Genomic DNA, 24118 nt, shown 5'->3' with positions numbered 1-24118 from the left:
GGTACTAGTGTGGATTGTTTCTGTACAGTCTGTACTTCTGATTAAATCTGATTCAGATTGACAATCCATTGTATTTTAACAGTGTAAGAGAATTTCCTGGAGAACTGATAGTCACATTGGACCACATTCTGTGGTCACATTGTTGGTATGGTTTGGAGATTGGACATGAACACAGCTCACCTTATCTTCAAAGTCACCTTGTCCCTTGTCTTCCTATTACCAAATCCTTAATTGTAAAGGGTTATGTGCTCTTAGAATACTACTTCTAAAGAGGAGGGCTGTTCAATTACACTAACACAAAAGACTAGATTTTTTTTGGTTTGGTTTGTTTTTGATAGCCTATTAATGTTCTCAGCTTTCACTTCCCTTGTCCATTCTGGAAAGCAGGGCAGTCTTAATGGACTCTGATTAGAATTTATTGGCTTTCATGTTGTCCAAATAGTTGTCTTTATTCAATAAGAAAGAAAATATGCCTTTATTTCCTAGACCCAACCCTCTTTTGCTTTACAATCCCCCTAATTTATCAGAAAATATTCTGAACTTCAATGTATTATAAACAAATAAGGGTCATTTGAGGATCTGGTTAGACAGCTGCAATGTTTTCTCAATTTGGGGATGGTTCTAAGTGTTATAAGATGTTTTGATAACCATGAGCACCACCATTTGGTTAAAAAGTTATGCTTCGGTTAAATCCTGGGGTAGCTAGATGATTCAGTGTATAGAATGCCAGACCTAGAGTCAGGAAAACTTCATGAGTTCAAATCCAGCCTTAGACATTAATAGCTAAAGTGACACTGGGTAAATCACATAACCCCTTTGGCCTCAGTTTTCCCACTTGTAAAATGATCTGGAGAAGGAATGACAAACCAACTCTGGTTTCTTTGCCAAAAAGGGATCACAAAGAGTCAGGTGTGACCACAAAACAACTCATACACAACTAAATCTTGAAAGTATATCTCATCTGATAAAGAATGGGGCCTACCTGCCAATAAATGACAATGTAGATAACAAAGCAGATAATTTGGCAGCGGGTGAGAGGATCTTTTAAAGAGCAAACCACTAGGGGCAGCTAGGTGGTGTAGTGGATAAAGCAACGGCTCTGGAGTCAGGAGTACCTGGGTTCAAATCCGGTCTCAGACACTTAATAATTACCTAGCTGTGAGGCCTTGGGCAAGCCACTTAACCCATTTGCCTTGCAAAAACCTAAAAAAAAAAAAAAAAAAAAAAAAAAAAGAGCAAACCACTTCAAAATCTTTAAAATTTGATCCAATGTACTCCCCAGCCCAGGGCCCGGGAAAGGAGGTGAGGCCGGGAGAAGGCGGGCAGGGTGGGCAGGGCAGGCAGGGCGGGCAGGGCTGGCCCGGAGGAAGCTCGGGATGGCGCCGCCCGGGGCACTGCTGCTGCTGCTGCCGCTGCTCTGGGGCCAGGGCTTGGCAGGCATCTACTACCTGGAGGGCCAGAGCTGCTACCAGCCCCTGCGGAGGGGCCGGCCCCAGTTTGCAGGGCCTACCCCAGGCCGCACGAGTACCTGCCTCCCTGCAAGCTGCCCAAGGCCTGGGACTGGTGCGACGTGAAGGGGGTCAACTATGCCAGCATCACCCGGACCAGCACATCCCCAGTACTGCGGCTCCTGCTGGGCCCACAGCAGCACCAACGCCATGGCAGATCGAATCAACATTAAAAGGAAGGGAGCGTGGCCATCAACACTCCTGTCTGTGCAACATGTGATCGACTGTGGCAATGCTGGATCCTGTGAAGGGGGAAATGATCTGTCTGTTTGGGAATACGCCAACCAACATGGCATTCCTGATGAGACCTGCAACAATTACCAGGCCAAAGACCAGGAATGTGATAAGTTTAATCAATGTGGTACATGCAATGAATTCCAACATTGCTATTTCATCAAGAACTATACCCTCTGGAAAGTTGGTGACTATGGTACCCTTTCTGGGAGAGAAAAAATGATGGCAGAAATATACGCAAATGGTCCTATCAGTTGTGGCATAATGGCAACAGAAAGCATGGAGGGATCTATTTTGAATACAATCCTCAACCAATGATAAACCATGTTATTTCTGTGGCTGAGCGGGGTGTTAGTAAAGATGGAACAGAATACTGGATTGTTTGGAATTCATAGGGTGAACCTTGGGGTGAAAAAGGCTGGGTGAGGATTGTAACCAGAACATTTAAAGATGGACAAGGGAGTAAATACAATCTTGCTGTTGAAGAGTCTTGTTCATTTGGGGATCCCATAGTTTAAGTTTTATTAAAATATAATAGCTTCTAAATGACTTACCTCACATTGCAACCCCTTAGATCATATCCTTAAATCCTTAGTGTATACTTCCAAAGTGGAAGTATACAAATCACTGTTTTTTTGTCTGGTCCTCAGGAAATTGATTTGTAAAGGAATGGCTTACCAAAATCTATAAAAGACTATTTGTTGTAATAAACTACTTTAGAAAAGTAAAAAAAAATTTTGATCCAATGCAGTGGATGGAGCACCAGCACTGGAGCCAGGAGTACCTGAATTCAAATCTGGTCTCAGATACTTAATAATTGCCTAGCTGTGTGGCCTTGGGCAAATCACCTAACCCCATTGCCTTGCCAAAAAGAAAGAAAGGAAAATATGATCCAAATTACAAAAATTCAGAAAGTCATTTGTGGATGAAGAAGTACCCCTGTATGAATGCCAATTTGTTTATGTCAACCCTAAATTGCCCCCAAAACTTGTTTGAAACTCTTCAAGTTGTTGGGTTTTTTTTTTTGAGTAAGAATTAATTTCATTGTATAGCTATCTCTCAACCACCCAACCACCAGGGAACAAACATAAAGAAGGGATTGAAATTCATAGATATCAAAAACTAACCTTTATTAGTAACTCCTAGAGACACCATGAATTAAAAGGAATTCGTTCTATTTTTCACTTCTTTGTATTTCTTTTGTAGAAACTCTGAGCAATGCTCCAAAGAGCATAGTTGCAAAAAGATCAGACAGCTATGGAATTTAGAGTTGGAAGGGACTGTAGACATCATCTAATATAACTTTCCACCGTAGGCAGGTATTCTTCCTGACATTTAGTCATCTGCCTTCCAAAATATTTTTCTTCATAAGAAACTCCACTCTATTTTTGGAAAGCTCAAATTATTAGTTTCTTCTGGTGCCTGAGTCAAAAGCTGCCTCTATTTAAATTCTGCCTATTTCTCCAAGTTCTGCCCTTTGAACTATATGAAATGTCTGATCCCTTTTCCACATGGCATGCCTAAAAATTTTTAAAGACAAGAGGTAACTAGGTAGTAAAATAGTGTTGGAATTAGAGTCAGGAAGATCCAAATTTGGATCCTTCCTCCGACTGTTCTAGTTGTGTGACCCAGAACAACTAACTTTATTCAGTGTCAGTTTCCTCATTTATAAATAGGGGTAAGAATAACACCCATTTCAAAGGTTGTTGATCGAATGAGATAATATATATGGAGGAAATATATTCATACTTATAGATATGTATACACACACATACATATATTTAAAGACAGTCATTATAACTTCCATAAGTCTTCCCCTTCATACTTAATTCTCTCGGCATTTCATTAAATGGAGTAGTTTCACACTCCACTCCTCATACTCACCCTCTTTTAGCTGATCTCTGGTTTACTAATATTATTTTGAAAAATGAAATATCTAGAATTGAACATCATATTCGTAGATTAGGACCATAAATGTCATTTAGTCTAGTACCTTAATTTTTTCAGCTGATCAACCTGCCACCCAATTAAATTAAGTGACCTGCCCTAGGTCACACAACTGGTTGCAGAGCCAGATTTTTAACACAATCTTCTAATTTCGCATACAATGAAATGAATTCTTAGTCAAAGAAAAACTTGAAAATTTCCAAGCAAGTGGGTAGCTAGGTGGCGCAATGGATAGAGCACCCACCCTCGAGTCAGGAAGACCTGAGTCAAATCTAACCTCAGATACTTAATAATTACCTAGCTGTGTGACCTTGGGCAACCCCCCCCCAAAAAAAAAATTTCCAAGCAAATTTTTGTGACAATTTAGGACTAATAGAAACAAATGGATTTAGTCTAGTATTCCTTCATGAATACTTTTTTCTTTTATAAAATCCAGGCTACTTTCTACTGTAACATGCTGCCTCTTATGAAAAGTTAATTAATGGTAATAATATCACAGTTTGGACTCTTTCCTTGCTCTAGATTCTAATTCTTTAAACTAAGATTGCATGAGCCTTTCTGTGTTTGGCTCCTAAGTAACAAAAACATAATTAAATTAGTGATTTTGATTTTTTTATATCTTAAAATATAAAACTACAAGTTCTGAATTATTTCAAAAATATGAAGAGAGATATAGATATCTTATATGTATATATATCTGTCGATCAATCGCTAGATAGATATATAAAACAGTAGATGTTTTATCTCTTCCAGTTATTTTTTGATATGCTTTTTTTCTCCCAAGTAAACTTTTCATTGTATTTTCATAGGATCATACAGCCAGAAGAGACTTTAAAGGTCATCATGTAGTTAAATTCCCTCATTTTATATGTGAATATTCAGAGGCTTTGGGTCCCCAGGTAATGCCGTGGATAAAGCACCAGACTTGGAGTCAGTAAAAACTGAGTTCAAATCCAGCTTTAGTCACTAACTCAGTGATCCTAGACAAGTCATCTGTAAAATAAAGTGGAAAAGGAAATGGCAAAAGCATTCCAGTGTCTTTGCCAAGAAAAACCCCCAAAAGGGGTCATGAAGAGTCAGATACAAGTGAAATGACTCAACAACAACCAACTGAGGCTAAGAGAGATTAAGTAATTTGTCCAAGGTCACACATCTTTTTAGTGACAGAATCTAGAGGAGAACTCAACTGTCCTGCCATTGCCTCAAGAGGAGGTTCAATCAACAATCAATTATTAAATTCTGTTCATGGCTAAATGCTAGGCACCACAGATACAAAGTCAAAGTAAAACTGTCTGTGGCCTCCAGTAGTTTATATTCTAACCCTAATGTTCTCAATTTCCTTCTCCTCTGTCTGTTTTCATAAAAACCATGTACCTAAATGAGCTCTATATTTATATCCCTTTCTAGACTGTATTGTCCTAGAGAAGGATAGGGACCAAATCTTTCTTAAACTTTTTATTTCCCTGGACAGGTTAAACTTTGTATCTCCCCAGTCTTTCGTATAGTGCTCTGCATACAGTAAGTGCTTAATAAATGCTTATTCCATTGAATGGGATTGTGATAAATTTAATGTTTCTTTTTGCTATTGCTCTAAATCTATCCAGCAGTGACTATGTTTTCAGAACTCTGGATGTATAGGACTGCCATGATGATTAGAAAATAATTTGGTGTATAGGAAATAACTTGAATGTATAGATAGAAGTAATATGAGATAAATCTGTAGTGTGGTACATGGATTTAGTAGATCTTCAATGCTAAAAACGATGCAGTGAACTTTATATAGTGGACAATAGGAAGTCACTGAAATTGTTTTATTCCATCAGAATAGTAGCTTGGCTAGCTAAATCTATACATTAGAAAATGGATTGGAGATGGAAGAGATTAGAGCTTAGAAGACTTGTAAAGAAGCTTTTAAGGGGGGGAAGTTTTTGCTGGAATATACAAATCACATGAGGCAATGTGATTTACATGCTTTAAAAATACTCAGTAAATATCAGTTGTAACAATGATTGATGATGATGATAATTTCCTTGTAAATTTTATGCAGGACCTTCCTGTGTTGGTAGCACTGGGCTTTGGAATGGCTCCTATTCCTCTTGTTTCTCTATGCTTGCAAAAATACCCAGGGTACAGAAAAAAGTGAGAGACCATCTGCTTTTAATACTTCTATGCCTTGTTTGCTTATGTGTCAATGTCTGTCTAACTGTAGCAGTTCTGTAATGTTTGGGTGTCACATGAATGATAAAGCATTTAGCTTTGTTTTCTCCTTAGACAGTCATACCATCACAAAATAAAACTCACCTAGGTGGAGATAATTCATTGTCACCTCCAAAAACCTCCCTTGAGCAGAAAAGTTTCCTAATAATAAGATCCATCCAAATGCAGAATGAGCTGCCTCTCAATTGAAGTTTTTGAGCCAAGACAAAATGACCAATCTGGAGAGATGCTTTATAAAGAAAGCTAAGTCTTAACTGGTTGATCTCCATAGTCACTGAGGTTCCTTCCACCTCTGACATTTTTTGGTGCAACAACACTGTGTACAAGAAGGACTCTTCTAGGTTCTAAGATTGAAATAATTCCTTCACTTAGTAGATTTTTTGTTGTAGTCAAATATAGGAAATATATATATGCGCAAAAAAAAGTCAATAACAAATCTAGTACTAATAGTGCTGTAGGTAGTCATAGGAGGAAGTCACTACTGAAAACTGAAAGGGGTAGGAAACTGAATGAAGGAAATCAAGGCTTGAAGCTGGACCTTGGAAAAAAAGGATGAGATCAAAGAAATCCTATTAAATTAAGGGTACAAAAGCAAGGAAGGAAAGCTGCTTCATCTCTGCCAGATCCCTAGGGATTTCCTATCTCCAACCAGCAGAAGGAATATCCTCCATGCCCACTCTTCCCCAGGTGGAAAAACTGAGTCAGTGACTGAAATTTGCTCAGCATTGTATCGAGAAAAAGGTGGAATAGAGAAGTCATATAATACAGGATACCCCAAGTCTAGCTGGGGAAATCAAACTAATACATGAAATAAATAAATAGAAGAAAAAAGAATACAAGTTTGTACTACATTATATAGAAAATGAAGCTGATAGGTCCTAAAGACTCATGGCATAGTGGACAGAACACCAGGCTTGAAGTCAGGAAGACATGAGTTCAAATATGGCCCCAGAGACATCCTAATTGTATGATCCTGGACCAATCATTTAACCACAGTTTCCTTAACTGTAAAATAGGCTTAATAGTAGCACCTCTCTTATCAAAGATCATTTTAATGTGCCTGGTGTATCATAGGAGCTTAATAAATGTTTATTTCTTTCCTGTCCCCCTAAAGCTCAGAAGGGAACTCACAGAGAAAGATTAGTCATGACTGGGATGGGTAGGCAAAATTCTTTAAAAGAGACAAAACTTGGGTTGAATAGGATTTAGATAGAGAAAATGGAGAATAGAATACTTTCCAAGTGGATGAAGCAGAACAGAAAGAAGGAAGGCTAAGAGATATGTATGAATACATATATAGGCAAAAATGGGATCTGATTGGTGAAGAGCTTGCTGAACAGAGAATTTTAAATCTAATGCTTTGGGAAATATGGAACCATTGAAAGATTTCTAAAATGTTGATATGAGTGAAAACAGTACCCTTCAATGTATTAAATTCCCCTGAGATAATGTCCTCCCCTCTCTGAGGGAGACATCAATCACATCATTGTGGGAAGAACACTGGATTTGGGACCCAGAAACCTTGAACTGAGACTAAGACTTTATATTAATCCCCAAGAGGAATCAAATCTTAAATGAATCAAGAATGGAATGTGAAACCCAAAATGTTGATGGGATCTAAGGCTGCATTAAGAGAAATGTTGTATCCATAGCTGGGGAGTTAAAAGTCTTTCTGTATTCTACTCTGGTCAGACTCCAGTTAGACCATTATTCAATTCTAGCCTTCACATTTTAGAAAAGATATTAGAAGTCCTTGAGCTCTAGCCTCATGGAAGAAAACATCTCTAGTTGAGGCTCCCTTCCCTCCCTTGCCTTCATGAACATCAAGCATGCAGACCCCATCTTGGGTGGGTGGGTAGGTGATAGGAAGAACTGCAGGCAGAGATACCTAAACCCCATTGTCTTCACTTTTCTCCTGCCTTAAGGCTGCTAAGAATCAAGAATAATACATCTAATTAGATAAACTGAGAGTCAGAAACTCCAGTCTTTCTGTGAGATGGAATCTTACTAAGCCTTACCATCTACCCTGTCACTATGAAATCCTCCAAGAGCCTCAAGAGCTGCTATTTGAACTACTCATCCCTTTATTTTTCAATATGCTGCAACATTGCCCTGGGACTACAAGGCCTTTCCATTCCCTCCCTACAGCTGATCTCTCTTTTTTGTATTTTCTCCTCTAATCATAATGGGAGCTCCTAATCGGAAGAGACTTTTTTGTATTTCTAGCCTCTATTTTTTTGTGTTGTTTTTTGTATTTGTACCCTATATCCTCAATGCACGATAAGACACAATGTTTGATGCATCATAGGAACTTAATCAATTATTTCTTTCATTTATTTTTTCCTTCAGTTGAAATAACAGGGAATATTAAAATTAGAAAAGAGAAGACTTGAGGGAGAAGACAACTGTTTTAAGTATATGAGGGGTTGCCCTGTCAGAGAGAGATTAGATTTGTTCTAGTTGGTACCAGAGGTAAAAATTATTAATATACAGATTTTTGGATTGATGGAAAGGAAAAAAATCTTTTCTAAGCTTTCCAAAAGAGGAATGGGGCTCTTCCTTAGAACTTTCAAACAAAACCTGAATTATGAGGGATTATAGGTAGAGGATTAAATTAGATGACCTCTATGTACACCTCACAAATTCTGTGATTCTCTATCCCAACTCTAGCACTGAAACTTTGCTAGTTGTATGACTATAGGCAAGTCACTCATATTCTGAGTTCATCCTCCTCAGTAAGAGAGGCATAAGATGCACTCCACCTACATCACAAGGTCATTGTGGAGATCAAATAAAATATTGTCTAGAAGATACTTTGTCTCTCTAAAACATTCCATAAATGAATGCTGTTATTATTATTATTATTATTACTCTGCCCATAGAGTCCAGCTCTGGGTTATAAATCTGGACCCCACCCTTTCCTCTTTGAAGTGAACTGACTCACCATAAGAACAACAATAAGAATAGCTGACATATAGGGCTCTAAGATTAACAAAATATTTTAAATATATTATCTAGTACAGAAACATGGGAAGTTTTCCAAGCATAAAGTCAAACTTCAGCTGCATGAGCCAAAGGGGGAAAAATTTGTGTTAGGTTATTATATGATATTGTTTATATATATTATATTATATTACATTACATTACATGAAATTATATGATAGTGTATGGATGGCTAGAATGGAAGAGTCTTTGTTTTATAAGTTGGGAGGCCTGGGTTCCTCTCCTAATTCTCCCCTACTTAGAAAGTCATGTTACTTTGCTAAAGTCCTCTGAATTATAATTTCCTCATTTGTTAGAGGAGAGGGTTAGGCCATATAAGGTCTGAGATTCCTTCCAACTCCAAGATTTAGTAGCTCTCTGTTTTTCTCTCTTTCTGTCTCTGTCTGTGTGTGTGTGTGTCTCTCTCTCTTTCTCTCTCTCTCTCTCTCTCTCTCTCTCTCTCTCTCTCTCTCTCTCTCTCTCTCTCACCAGGTTAGGAAAGAAAGCAAAGGTTTCTAGAAATGCCAAGATTGTCATTCTATTATCATCTTCAATTCTCCTCCTATAAACAGGAAATAATACTTCACTAACCAGGTTATGAACATTAATCAGTTAACAATGACCCAGTGCTTTGAAAATTGTCTAAAGTCCTTTGTGATCTTTTGCTGACATTATGATTGTCTGATGCAATGTTTTTTCAGTGTCTTCTTATCTTTTTTTCCTATTGCACACCCACATTAAATTTAGTTCTTTTCTTGATGTTAGTTAACATATTAGACACACTAATCCACATCCTCAAAGGTATGATGCACAATTGATCAGAGATCTTGAATAAATGAGGGAAGTACAATTACCACCCCACCCCACCCCTTGTCACCATGACCTCACTGCTAGTCTCCTCCTATAGGAAAATTCAGAGACTTGGAGTTTGTGACTCTTCTTTCCCCTAACTATAGTTCAAGGGTAATTAACAAATGACTAGTAGTGTTTATATTTCAAAATTGTACACTGCTGTTAGTGTAAAAGCAAAAGAGTAAACATTACCAGAATTTTATCACCCTTTTAAAGGTCTAATAACCTGGTTTTAAGTATAACATTATGGTTTACTCTTTTTTGCCCAAAGAGTTCATAAACTTGCTCCTGATTCTCCAGTGATTAATTTAGAAATTTGAGTGATAGACTCAGCATTCCTGAAGAGCTCTAAAATAGACTTCCATCTCAAGGTCATTTCTTCATTCATCCATTCAACAAATAGTTCTTAATTACTTACTATAAGAAATTCACTGTGCTAACAGTTGAGCTACAAAGATTACCAAGATATAATTTCCGCTTATCAGGTTGGATGTATTGCATATGTAACCAAGAAAAATAATAATTCTATAAATTGGAAATGGTAAATGCACAAGAGTGTAAAATATAATGAGATCAGGTAAGGAGAAATAATTTTTAAGAGGTCATAGGGATCAGAAAAGAATCAGTAGAGGTTATATCATTTGAATGGAGTCTTACAAGTTCAGTAGAATGTTAATAGCTAGTGAAGAAAGAGGAGAGCAATTCAGATGTTAGACATAGTTATTGCAGCTGTCACTAAAATAGAGATGGTGGTCTCCTTATGATCTGTGGTTTGACCCCAAAGAGCAGGTGATCATTTAAAAAAGAGGGTGAGAAAAATGGATAGAAGCTCCCCCTTCCTCCAGCAGCAATAGTGACTTCTCCAAACATAGCTAGACTATCCCCTTCATCATCCCCCACTGCGCCCACTCTCACAGCTGGCTCAAGTTACTTCACCCAGCTTTGTCAGCCCCTAAGGGCACTTAGCACCTAATATAATATAGACAGCTGAACAGTCCAATTTCTACATATCCAGCTTTCCCCCACTACACACACATACATACCAGCTACATGCAGGAATGGCAGGCTCTAAGACAGTGTCCATTAAGTAAGCTGCCCCCCCACATGCACATATACATTTGCTTTTCAGTCATTTTTGTCATGTCTAGCTTTTTAATAACCTCTTTTGGGGGCTTTCTTGGCAAAGATATTGAAGTGATTTGCCATTTCCTTCCTCATTTTACAGATGAAGAAACTGAGACAAAGTTAAGTGACTTATCCAGGGTCACACAGCTAGTATCTGAAACTGGAGTTGAACTCAGATCTTCCTTCACAATTGATACTCTATCTACTACTGCCCTAGTAGTAGCCCTAGCTGCTCATACATAGATACAGATATAGTTACAATCTTCATTTTTTAGTGAGATAATGTGAGTAGCACTGAATGAACAGGTACAGTCTGGTTGCAATAACATTATATTTTCCCCAAATTCACCTCTCTTCTGAGGATACTATCATCCTGCTAGTTCTCAACCTTGGCCTTCTCTTTGACTTCTCACTTTTCTTTGCTCTTCATATTCAATAAGTTATCAAATCTGTGAGATTGTACCTCCACAACATTTCTCACATTGTTCCCTTTCTCTTTATTCACATAGACACCTCTCTGGTTCAGAGCCTCATCCATCACTCTTTACCTGACTGTTGTAATAATCTCCTATTTGTTCTCCTAGTCTCAAGTCTTTCCCCTCTCCAATCTAGCTGTCAAAGTATTTTCCTAAAGCTCAGTTCTGACCATGCCACTTCCTTACTCAATAATCTCCACAGTCTCCCTATAGACACTATTTCATCTTTATTTCATCCTTTTAAAATTTGGTTTTGTGTCTTTTATAATCTATATAGTTATTACTATAATTGTAAATGCACACATCAGCAAATATTTTTTGTGCAAGGGTCGCTGGGCAAGTGTTGAGGTCAGATTTGAATTTAGGAGTCTTCCAGATTTCAAGCCTAGTGTTCTATCCTCTGCACCACCTAAATTTTTGCTATAGGAAGGCAAAGGGATTGCAAGTTAATCCATTGGACAGTCTCTCTCCAAAAGCAATTATATTATCAATACTTTGCTCAGAGAAAGAAGTGAAAAACTGAGAATATGGAGAAACTTGTAGTGTCAGGCTGGATCGGATGGAACCAACTAGACAGAGTGAGGTAGGTTTGCTAGTTTGCTCAGTCACCAAGACCCTGCTAGACTCCATTTGTATAAAACTGATGGTTATATGCCATATTTCCTACTAATTTGATCCTCCCAACAACTCTGTGATGTTGCTACTACTAGTAGCATGATCCCTATTTTGCTGGTGAGGAAGCTAAAGTTCAGAGAATTTTAAAATTTATCCAGGATCTCATAACCAATAAATCCAGGGAGGACTCTTGGTTTCCCTGTGCTCTATCTGTTATACCATTCTGCCTCTAAGAGGCAGTTAAGTTTGTAATCGTGCTTTTAGTTCATTAAAAACTATAATGGTTTGGGGACAAGAATGATTTTTCTGCACAGTGGGACCCAGTAATGATAACCATAATGTTAAGGGGATAAATTTATCTTTTAAAATGTAAAAAGGAGAAGAAACTATTCTACTCATATTTATAGTAATCTATGTCACTACAAACTACCTTTAAATTTGGAGCAAAGGATGAGATCCATACTTACAAAGAAAAGAATGTTGATAACATGTTGATCTTTTCAGCTAGATTGACACCTACAAAATAAAAATAGAAATGTCATCTTAAAGTAGCACAGGAAAGCAACCCAAGAGAAAAATGAAATTCTCCAGAATAGAATTCTAGAGACATAAAAAGTATTAATTCCAGTGAAGAAGAAATTAAGCAGCTGCACAAAAGGGCCAGTGTGCATATCTAAGGAAATCATCAATCAATTTAGATTTTTTAAAGAAATGTACTGAAGATGAAATTCAAGTCAGATACCAAAAGAGGAATGTAGATTGGCTCAGGACTGGATCAGGAGTGCCAAAGCTTGAAAGCACTCTGGTTGTTTAGGAAAGATTAAAAACAATAAATTAAGGGGAGGGTTCTTCTTCCAACTATATTGAGGATAAGGAGATAATCAAAGGATTAGTATCCCACTGAATGAGGTAATGAAGTATTGAGAGAAAGTCCAGGGGCAGCTAGATGGCACAGTGGATAGAGTGCTGACCCTGGGGTCAGGAGTACCTGAGTTCAAATCCAGCCTTAAACACTTAATAATTACCTAGCTATGTGGCCTTGGGCAAGCCACTTAACCCCATTGCCTTGCAAAAACCTAAAAAAAAAAAAAGAAAAAAAAAGAAAAGTCAGTCTGAGAGAAAGTCCAAATAATGGATAACAGAGAAATAATAGAACTTAGAATAATAAATAATAGCATTTTTATAGTGCTTTAAGGTTTGTAAGTTATGCAGATAGTATCTCATTACAAATGTTCTCTTTACAAATATTATCTCATTTTAGCCTCTCAACAAACCAGAGAGATAAGTACTATTATTATCCCAATTTTATAAAAAAAGGGAAACTGAGACAGACAGCTTAAATGAGTTGCCCAGGGCCACACAAATAGGAAGTTTTTAAAGCAGAATTTAAACTCAAGTCTAAATAACTCTAGATTTACTGCTCTGTCTATTCAGTGTGTTAGCTAGCTGCTTCATTAATTTTTTTTAAGAATGAATTTTATTAACACTTTTAGGTTTTGCATCACTGTAATTTTCAGTGCTACTTATAACACTGAACTTTTCATTTTAAAATTAAAAAAAACAGTTAACAACTGCTACAGTGACGGACTCTGAGGGTATATACACTGTTCTGTACTCATAGATGACCCATTCTCTGTTCAGATGAATTGGGTAGGTTTCATTATCTGTTTTTCTGAATCAAGATTGATCATTACAATTACTCCAGTTTTACCTTCCTTTTAATATTCTTTTTTGTTTAAATTATTATAAAGATAATTATTATACAATATAATTATTATGCAATATAAATGTATATTATTTTTCCTCTGTGTGATTATTTCTTCATTCTTCATCAGTTCATATAAGACTTCCCCATGTTTCTCTAAATCACTTAAAAAATCATCATTTCTGGGAGGCAGCTAGGTGTTGCAGTGGATAGGTATTGACCCTGGAGTTAGGAGGACCGAAGTTCAAATCTGGCCTCAGACACTTATTAATTACCTATCTGTGAGACCTTGGGCAAGTCACTTAACTCCACTACCTTTCAAAAATAAAAAAGACTAAAAAAAATCATCATTTCTTGCTGCCCAATAATAGGAATGACAGAACTTCTCTCTCTCTCTCTCTCTCTCTCTCTCTCTCTCTCTCTCTCTCTCTCTCTCTCCCCCCCCCCCCAAAAAAAGAATGATCATTAAAAGAAAATCATTAACAGGGAGTTGAAAACCAAGTGAGAATATCTCAAAAGGTTATCTAGCTACCTTGAATGATTTTAAGCCACTAAACTGAAATGAATCATTTCCAAAGACACTTGAAGGAATTGTCATAAGGGATTCTGAATCACTTTCATTGATCTTTTAAAATTTTTAGACTATAAATTAATTCTTACCATGTGTCAGGCCCTATTAATTTCTGGAATTATAAATAGGAAAATGAAAAATAGCTTTTTACCTTCAGTAATATTCTAATAGCCTATTCTATCCTCACTATCTTCTAATAGGGGAAGACCACACACAAAATGGATATGAAATGCTGAAGGGGGGAGGGGGGCATGAAAAGTTATCTATGTTGGGGCAAAAGGACTAGCTATCCTGGACCCTATTCTAAAATGAAATTCCAGGAGGAACTCATCCATAATCTCTTATAAGACTTTTAAAAAAATTTTTTTTTATTTAAGGCAATGGGGTTGAGTGATTTGCCCAGGGTCACCCAGCTAGGCAATTATTAAGTGTCTGAGGATGGATTTGAACTCAGGTTCTCCTGACTCCAGGGCTGGTGCTCTATCCACTGCGCTACCTAGCCCCCTCATTTTCTCCTCCAGAGCTATCTGAATCCAGTGGCCAGATATGAATCAGGACTTTGGTGGATGAATAGAGGTTTAGATTGGAGTGTGGAGAGACTTGAGGGAGGAAGCTGACCCAGCAGCAGGTTTTTGCAATAGTTCATGTGTGAGGAGATGAGGACCTGCACAGAGTGGTGGCAATGTCAGTGTAGAGACAGGATCATATTTAGGAGCTGTTACAAAGGTGAAATCCACAGGTCTTTGGCAAACTGTTGACATTATGGAAGGTGAGAGAGTAACGGTGAATCTACAGTGAAACCTAGGTTGTAAATCTGAGGACCTAGGTGTTACCTTTTATAGGGAAGATAGGAGGTAGGAAATTAGTTCAGTTTTAGATATATTGAATTTATAATAATAATAATAATAATAAATGTCCTTCATTCTTGAAGAAGACCATGACATCAAGTAGGTGATGCCATGACAAGCACATGAATTAGATTTGAGTGAGGGGGTGCTGTGCTAAGTCACCAGCTTCACTTTCTCCTCCAGAATCCTCTGGATCCAGTGGCCAGATATGAATCAGGACGACTGGAGATGACCCTGGATTCAAGACGGATCAGGGTTAAGTGACCTGCCCAGGGTCACACGACTAGTAAATGTTAGAGGCTGCTTTCAAACTTCTGTCCTCCTGACTTAAAGGCCAGTGCTCTATCCATTAGGCCACCTAGCTGCAATGGACATCCGATTTGATGTCTGAAAGACAAATGGAGATAAGAAATTAGAAGTCAACTGAGAAATTGTTAGAATAGATAGATTTGAGAATCATAGGGAGTCTCAGTAGCCCAATGGATAGAGAGCACTGGCCCTGGAGCTACTTCAGACACTTTATAGCTGTATGACCCTGGGCTCAGAGAGAGAAAGGAAAGAAAGAATAGACTCATCAGGATAGAGATGGCCATTACATCCATGGCAGCTAATGAAATCACCAAATGAAGTAATATCAAGGGTGAAATCTCAAGGATCCAGCAGAGAAGACTGAGAAGGAATGTAGGAGGAGAAAAAGAAGGGAATCGTATCCTGAAAACCTAGAAAGAAGAGAATATCAAGGAGGAAAGGGTGATCGACAGTGTCCAAGACTGCAGAGAGGTCAAGGAGAAAGGAGGAATGAGAAAAGGTCACTCATTAGTAACTGGAGAGAACAGCTTTAGTGGAATGATGAGATCAGGTTGTAAGGGGCTAAAAAGAGTCTGAAAAGAGAAATTCTAGGCAGCTATTATGAAAGGCCTTTTCAAGGAGGTTAGCCATATAAGACAAGAAGAGATCTAGGAGGGTAATTCTTGAGGAATAGATTAAATGAGGCTTTTTTTTAATGATGGGAGAGACATGAGTGTATTTGGCAACAGTAGGGAAGGAGCCAGCAGGCAGGGAGAGATTGAAAATAAGAGACAGAGAGAATTTGAAAGAAAGAATAATCTATTGGTGGAGACAGGATGGAATGGGATAAGTTGAATATAGTTCTAGAGTGGGAAGGCTACCTTAGGGAATGATGGATGTTCCAGGGGGAGGAGGCCTCACTGGTAAGGTGGTGAGTTCCTGGGTGAGATTACAGTTGAGGCAAAATGGTAAAAATCTGGAAATTCAGAAACAGAGTCAACAGAGGAATTGAAGAGGTATTTAGACTAAAGAATGGCAAATTTCCCAATTTCCAAAACTGGAAGCAAATAGCATATGTAGGCAATAGGCCACAGAGCTTTACCTTGATTCCTAGATGATTCCTGGAATCTCTTATTGAAGGGTTGCTTGTGAGCATTCAGAAAGGGAAGTGATTACTAGGTGCTAGCAAGCCCTCAACAACAAAAATAAGTCACATCAGAAAAACTCATTTCCTTCTGAAAGGGTTACTAGATTGGTCAATCAATCAGTGACACAGGAAAAGATTTCAGAGAAGCATCTAAGAAAGTTTCTCTTGGTATCTTGTAAATAAAATGAAGTGATTTAGATTCAGAATCACTTCATTGAATAGTAAGTAGAGGACTTGAGGTGTGGCCTGGAGGGGCAGGTTGGGGTGGGGCATGATAGTTATCTTGAAGCAGCTAGGAAGTACTGTGGATAGAGTACCAGTCCTGAAGACAGGAAAACTTGAGTTCAAATTTGGCCTGAGACACTTGCCACTTACTGGTGTGACCTTGGAGAAGTCACTTAACCCTGATTGTCTCACATCCAGGGCCATCTCCAGTCATCCTGATTCATATCTGACCACTGGCTCTGGAGGAGAAAGTAAGGCTGATGACCTAGCACAGACCCCCCCCCCCACCACCTCAAATCCAATTCACATGCGCATTATGGCATCACCTCCTTGAAGTCATGATTTTCTTCAAGACAAACAGCAGCAATAACAAGATGGTTAAGTAAACAAGTATTTATTAAAGGCTTCTTTCTTATAAGCCAAACATTGTACTTAGCCTCAGGATACAAAGAAAGGCCCAAAACCCCCCAAAACAACCCAGACCCCATCCTCCAGATACTAACTTTCTCATGGGAGACACAACATGCAAACAACTATGTATATTATAAACTACAAATAAATAAAAATACATATATATTTACAGATACATACCATCCATATATCCATTCATACATAAATAGTTCCTTAGTGGTCATCCAGTCCAACTTTTTCATATTATAGATGAGGAACAGTCTCAGAGATATTGAGGAACTTATACAAGGACACAGAGTAATTATTCAAACTCAGGTCCAATCATTCTTAAATTCAGCTGTTCTTTTATGACCCTCAGAGGGCAGAGAAAGCAATTAGGTGATGCAGTAGCTAAGAGCACCAGCCTTGAAGTCAATAGGATCTGAGTACAAATCCAGCCTCCAACTCTTACTATTTGTATAACCCTGGACAGATTAGTTAACCCAGATTGCCTCAGTTTCTTCACCTATAAAATGAGCTGGAGAAGGAAATGGCAAACCACTCCTGTATCTCCACCAAGAAAAGCCCAAAAGGGGTCACAAAGAGTTGGACACAATTGAAAATGACTAAACAACAACAATGGAAGTTGCAAGGAAGTATTTAGGCTTGATGTAAACAAACTTCCTAACAATTAGATCTATGCAAAAGTCAAATGGATTACCTTTGCATATCAGGTGTCCTTCTTGCCCTGAATGTAAAAACTCATTTTTCTGTGAAATAATAAACCACTAAATTGGGAACTGCAGCTAGCATTTCTGAATATATCTTCATGCTTAACTATATATATTATATACTCTTTGTAGTGTTTGGCAAATGGTCAGCACTTGATAAAATGTTTATTGATTGAAGGCAGTGAAGGCAGCTCTTCAACTGCTCTCCTTCCACCTGTGAACTATAATGTAGTCAGAGTCTGTCCAGGGATATAAAAACTAGGGCAATTACCCCAGGCCCTGATCAACAGAAACTTCCCGTTAAACCATTAGTCTTGGCTTCTGGTCAGACCTTAAACAGGGAACTCTTTGAAAGTCCTTGCACGCAGTTTGTCAAAACAGGAAGGAAAAGCCAAGAAATCAGAAAAGATTCAAGGCTCCAGGAAGAACTGATGCCGATGGGGAAAGGGAGGGTGGGCGTCAAGGAAAGTTGATCCTCACAAAAGACCATGAAGTGTGCCAGTGCTACAGCTCAGCAGCTCACATTGTGGTGTTGTGCCCCACTGGTCATCCTGAAGGACTATCCTGGTGGTCTGTAAGTCATTCTTTTGTGATACAGCATAACTTGAATTAACTGGAACCCAAATAGTCTGAATCCCTCATTAACTGGAACTTGTTTATTTTTTGAGGCAATAAGCTTAACTACCTGCCTCATTTCTCTTTTAGGATAAAAGAAACAAAGAAAAAAAGCAAAAGAGGTTCATTCATATAATGTTTCAAAATTAATAATTAATTAGGATTATCTTTAAGATTTTAAGATGGGGAAATATAATGAATGAGTTATCATTTTTAAGTACCTTTTGTGTGACAAGACTGTGTTAAAATACAAGAGATAAAGATAAGAGCCCTTAAGCAAAAATAGCCCCCTGCCCTCAAAGAACTTACATTCTAGTGCAATAGATAGCAGAGTGGTGTTTATGGGGAGATGCTTTGGTCCAGAAAGTTACAATGATGGTGATTCAGTATCTAGGTGGCACAGTGAATAGGCAGCCAAGTCTAGAGTTGGGAAGAGTCACTTTCGAGAGTTCAAATCTGGCCTCTGACATTTACTGGTTATATGACCCTAAGCAAGTCACTTAACCCTGTTTGCCTCAGTTCCTCATCTGTAAAATGAATTGGAAAAGGAAATGGCAAACCACTTCAGAATCTTTGCCTTCCCAAAAAAAACAAAAAACAAATGAGGTCACAAAGAGTCAAATATGACTGGGGAAAATAAACCACAACTGAACAAATTGTTGAAGAAGTTAAAGGAGTAGAAGGTGACTTATGAAAACCAGGGTTACATATTTGAGTTTAGTTCAACTAGTCTTTTTTTTTCCCTTAGGTTTTTGCAAGGCAAATGGGGTTAAGTGGCTTGCCCAAGGCCACACAGCTAGGTAATTATTAAGTATCTGAGACCGGATTTGAACCCAGGTATTCCTGACTCCAAGGGTGCTTTATCTACTATGCCACCTAGCCACCCTTCAACTAGTCTTTATTGAACACAAGAATATCTTAAGTTCTCTGAGAAGGAAGCAGACCTCAATGACTTATAATTTAGAAGAGAGTAAGAATCTCACACACAAACACACACACACACACACACACACACACACACACATAAAATACAAGGTAAGTTGTGCTCTACTACTGTGCTTGGACTTTTTCCCCTTATGCTTCACCACAAATTGATGTTTGGCTGGGTGACTTCTTCATAGTCACCCTGACCTGTTTCCTACTTTGTTTGGCCTTCAAAGCCTTTCATAACTTAGCCCCCTTCTACCTTTCAAGTCTTATTACACTTTATTCCAGCCCCATACTCTTCTATCCAGTGTCACTGATTTCTTAACTTTTCCATGAATAAACACTCCATCTCAGCTCTGGGCATTTTCTTTGGTTGTCCCTCATACCTAGAACTTTCTCCTTCATTTTCTAGAATTGATTCTAAAAATTCTTAATTCTAGTCTTCCTTCTACTAATTACTTGCTATTTATACTGAAAATAGCTTGCTTCAACTCCCATGTTTACATGTTGTCTTCCCCATTAGACTGTAAACTCCATGACAGCAGGGTCTATCTTTTGCCTCTTTTTGTATGCCCCAGAAATTAGCACAATGTCTAGCACATAATAGATATTTAATAAATGCTTATTGGTTGATTAACTAATTAGGTATTCCAGTATCATATCTTCATAATGGCAGGGAACAAGGCAACCCTAATCCAGGCTCACTATAGCTCAACACAGTCTTTCTTCTTCCTGGACAGTGGAAAAGCTGTGCCTTCATTTCCCACTTTTAAATTGAAGTTCACACTTGGAAAAGGTATAACCCTTTTAGGCAGTAACTTTACCCACAGACAAAATATCCTAACCTATTTTGTGTCATTTTTTGGAAGTCTGATGAAGTCTTCTCAAAATAATATTTCTAAATACTTAAAATACATAGGATTGTAAAGGAAACCAAACATATTGAAATACAGTTATCTATTTAACCAGCTCTAACTTCTTTCCTGACACCTTCTTTCATCTTTCATCTCCAACTGCTATTTGGGCATCTCAAACTCAATGTCTCATAGATGTCTTAAACTAAACATTTCCAAAATGTCCCCAACCCTTCTCTTTTCCTAACTTCCCTATGACTCTTGAGGACACCACCATTATTACATCCTAGGCCCCGGTGTCATCCTCAGCTCCTCATTCTCATACTCCATATCTGATCTGTTGCCAGGTCATTGATTCTACCTTTGAAACATCTTTTCCCATTTCCCTTGATACTGCCATCTCTTGGTGAAAACCCTTGATGCCTCCTATCTGGACACTTACAATAGTCTGCTGATTCTTCTCACTGCCTTGAATCTCTCCCCAATACATCTCCAGTCCATCATCTACTCAGGTGTCAAATTGTTGGTCTAGATTGCAGGTTTATATTATATCACCTCTCCACATGCAGTGGAGTCACTGCAGTGACTTTGCATTATCTCCAGTATCAAATATAAAATCTTCTTTTTGCTTTTAAAGCTTTCATAACCTGATTCCTTTCCACCTTTCCAGTTCCAACACCTTATATGCCTGGCTGTTCCAAGGACAAGTCACTCTATCTCTTGGTTCTCAACATTTTATCTGATAGTCTTTCCATGCCTGGAATGTTCTCTCACCTCATCTCTACCTCCTGACTTCCCTGGCCTCCTTTAAGTCCCAATTAAAATCCCATCTTCTCTAGGAAACTTTCTTCTTCATTTCTCTTGTTTAATTATTCCCTATTTATTCTGATTGTGAGTTTGCTGTAGTTTTAGTTGTTTTTGTTTGGGTTTTTTTTTTGCTTATTGTCTTCCTTATTAGACTGAGCTCTTTTTTTTAGTGAACGGATTATCTTTTGCCTCTTTTTGTATCAGAGCCTGGTACATAGTAGAGACTTCAGAAACATTGACTTGACTGACTGTCACCTATGCCTTTCCTTCTATGCCTAGAATACTTCTTTCTCTTCACATCTGCCTCATGGCTTCTGTAGTTTCCTTAGGACTCAGCTAAAATTATGCCTTCTTTCAGTTTTTTTTTCCCTCACAGACTATCTTCAATCTATCCTGCAGCCATCTTGCATGTACATAGATGTTTACATGTGTCTCCTCATTTGGATTGTAAACTCCTTGAGGGCAAGGACTGTGTCTTTTGCCTTTTTTGTATCCCAGAGTTTATACAGTGACTGACACATAGTAGGCACTTAATAAATGCTTGTTGACTTAAAAAAAAGTTAATGTGCCCCTAAATTAAGAATCCTTGCTTTAAGTAAATGTATTTCCAGTTTGTCAAAAGAGACTCAGATATGACCAAGGTTTCCCAATAGTGAAAAATTGCAAAATTAGAGTTTTAAAATTATCAGGATGAATCAGGCATTGGTTACTGGCAGGAAATATGTGTGCATTTTACTGTATTATTGGAAATGCCATGCTTCTAAAAGATGCTAACATGATGTCAAAGAAGAAACCCCTAAATTAACAGAATCACTGTCATATAATGTCAGAGTTGGCCAAAGCTATAAGCCTTTGGAGACACTGTGATATTTGGAGCTGCCTTTCTGAAGCTTTATCTCCTTTTGTGATTTGCACTGACAAGTTAGAAGAGAGACCACATGAGCACTTCCAGCTTTACATATAGAATTGGTTTTTTTTTTATAATCTGCCTACCTATGATATGATAATCTATCAGATCCTTCTTCTTTATCATTATCAGATGAAAGGGGAAGAGGAAAGGGGCATCTAGGATTGATGGCTAGAAGAGATTATAGAGAATACACATGACCTGAAAAGGATTGGTTATATAGGGAGAATGCAACAAAGATAGGCAGACTTAAGTGACACGTTCATGTCCCTGAGAAGTTAAAAGTTCCCTCCAGAAAGCCTCTGCTACTGAGTAGATTTTCCATAGGAGACTTATAGAAAGACCTGGATATATTCACACAGGATGCAAACTTGTGAAGGAGTAGCAAACTTTACCAATGGAAGGAATAAAAAAAAAGTTAAATGAGTTCTTCAGTGGATGGTCACTTTTTGAATACTATAGTGGGGATTTGTTTTGTGTATAGGTGGGACTAGATGGCAACTGAGATTTTTTCCAACATTTAACAATAACAAAAAAAATTTAACAATAACATCAGTAATAATAGCTAGCATTATATAGTGTCTACCATGTACTTGGAGCAGCTAGATAATGCAATAGATAGATTGCTGACCCTGGAGTAAGGAAGACTGATCTTGAGTTCAAATCCAACCTCAGATACTTTACTGACCCTGGGCAAGTCCCTTAACTCTATCAGTTTCCTCATCTGTAAAGTGAGCAGGAGAAGGAAATGACAAACCACTCTAACACTTAGCCAAGAAAACCCCAAATGGGGTCACAAAGAGTAGGACTTGACTAAAAACGACTGAACAACAACTATGTGCTTAACTTACAACTCTAGAAGATAGGTGCCAGTCTACAGTTGAAGAAAGTGGAGCAAACAGCAATTAAGTGACTTTCCCAAAGTCACACAAGACAGTCTGAGGTTGGACTTGAACTCCAGTATTCCTAACTCCAGACCCAGTGCTCTATCCACAGAGCCAAGTTGCTGCACTATCTGTCAATTTCTGTCGTTCGGTGATTCTGGACACTCGGTCTCATTAAGCCATTTTTACCCATCAAAGTACTGAGTAGCCAATAGAGGTCAGAAATCACAGGCATAGGATGCCCACTTGCAATCCCATCTTTTATCCAATTAGCATTCAAAAATATTTTATTAAAGAGAATCCTTATTGGAATGTATTTTCTTATACCCCACTTTAATGGTGACACTCCTCTGTTCAGTTCAAGGTATATGCTGTATATCTTCATGACAACATTTTCTAATTTAAATATCACTGGAAAATGTGTGATCAATATTTTTCTCTCAAGACAGAGAGGTGCAAATTTCAGCCCTGCTATGAAATAGCTGGATGTTGGATGAATCTAGCATTGGATTACATGATCTTCAGCTGGAACCTTTAACTCTTAAAAATCTGTGATACATTTTATGATCATTCTTCTAAGAAAAATGAATGGAATTTTCCTCTTCTTTTGAAAGGAGAGTCTGGGTCCCTGATGCCCAAAGTCAGACACCCTAGAGAAGGAGGTGGAGACTTAGAACTAGCTGGCACAGTGAATAAAGCACCAGGTCTGAAGGAAGACCTGAGTTCAAATCTACCAACAGAGTTTTTCTAGCTGTGTCATCATTTAATTGCTGTTTGCCTGTTTGGTCAACTATAAAATGAGGATCAGAACAGCACCTATTTCCCAAGGTTGCTATGAGGATCAAATGATATAATAATTGTAAATCACTTAGCATCATGCCCAAGACCTTGAAGGGGGTCACATATAATTGCTTATTTCCCTTCCTAGAGAGTATTTAGTGATGAGATCAAGAGCACTGTCCAAAGCATATATCTCATTAGTGAAAGAACCCAGACTAGGTCAAGAATCTCATGACTCCTAGTTCTGTGAATGAATGGGTAGATATGATAAGCCTGAATTGGTTGTTTGGAACCAAGTAGCTCATTAGAGAGAGTCTGAACCTGCAGTCAGGGAGATCTAAGTTAAAAACCAGTCTCAGTCACTTACTAGCTGTTTGACCTTGGGCAAGTTATTTAACCCTTCTTAACTTCAATTTCCTTTTCTGTAAAGAAAGGAAGAACCTGCCTTTCAGGGTTTTTGAGAGGAAAAGCATAATGCTTATG

At 38.1% G+C, this 24118-nt stretch overlaps 1 protein-coding gene and 1 pseudogene across 7 annotated transcripts in view; both read left to right on the top strand.

The window, feature by feature from the left end:
• RIN2 (Ras and Rab interactor 2) overlaps positions 1-24118 on the top strand; it is a 230083-nt gene that overhangs the window by 123537 nt on the left and 82428 nt on the right. The gene's annotated exons all lie outside the window — the stretch shown is intronic.
• LOC141501568 (cathepsin Z pseudogene) lies at positions 1377-24118 on the top strand (annotated as a pseudogene).

This window comes from Macrotis lagotis, chromosome 1 (assembly GCF_037893015.1).
Source record: "Macrotis lagotis isolate mMagLag1 chromosome 1, bilby.v1.9.chrom.fasta, whole genome shotgun sequence".
Classification (NCBI taxonomy): domain Eukaryota; kingdom Metazoa; phylum Chordata; class Mammalia; order Peramelemorphia; family Peramelidae; genus Macrotis; species Macrotis lagotis.
The sequence above is the reverse complement of the archived record's forward strand: the minus strand, read 5'-3'. Positions and strand labels throughout refer to the sequence as shown.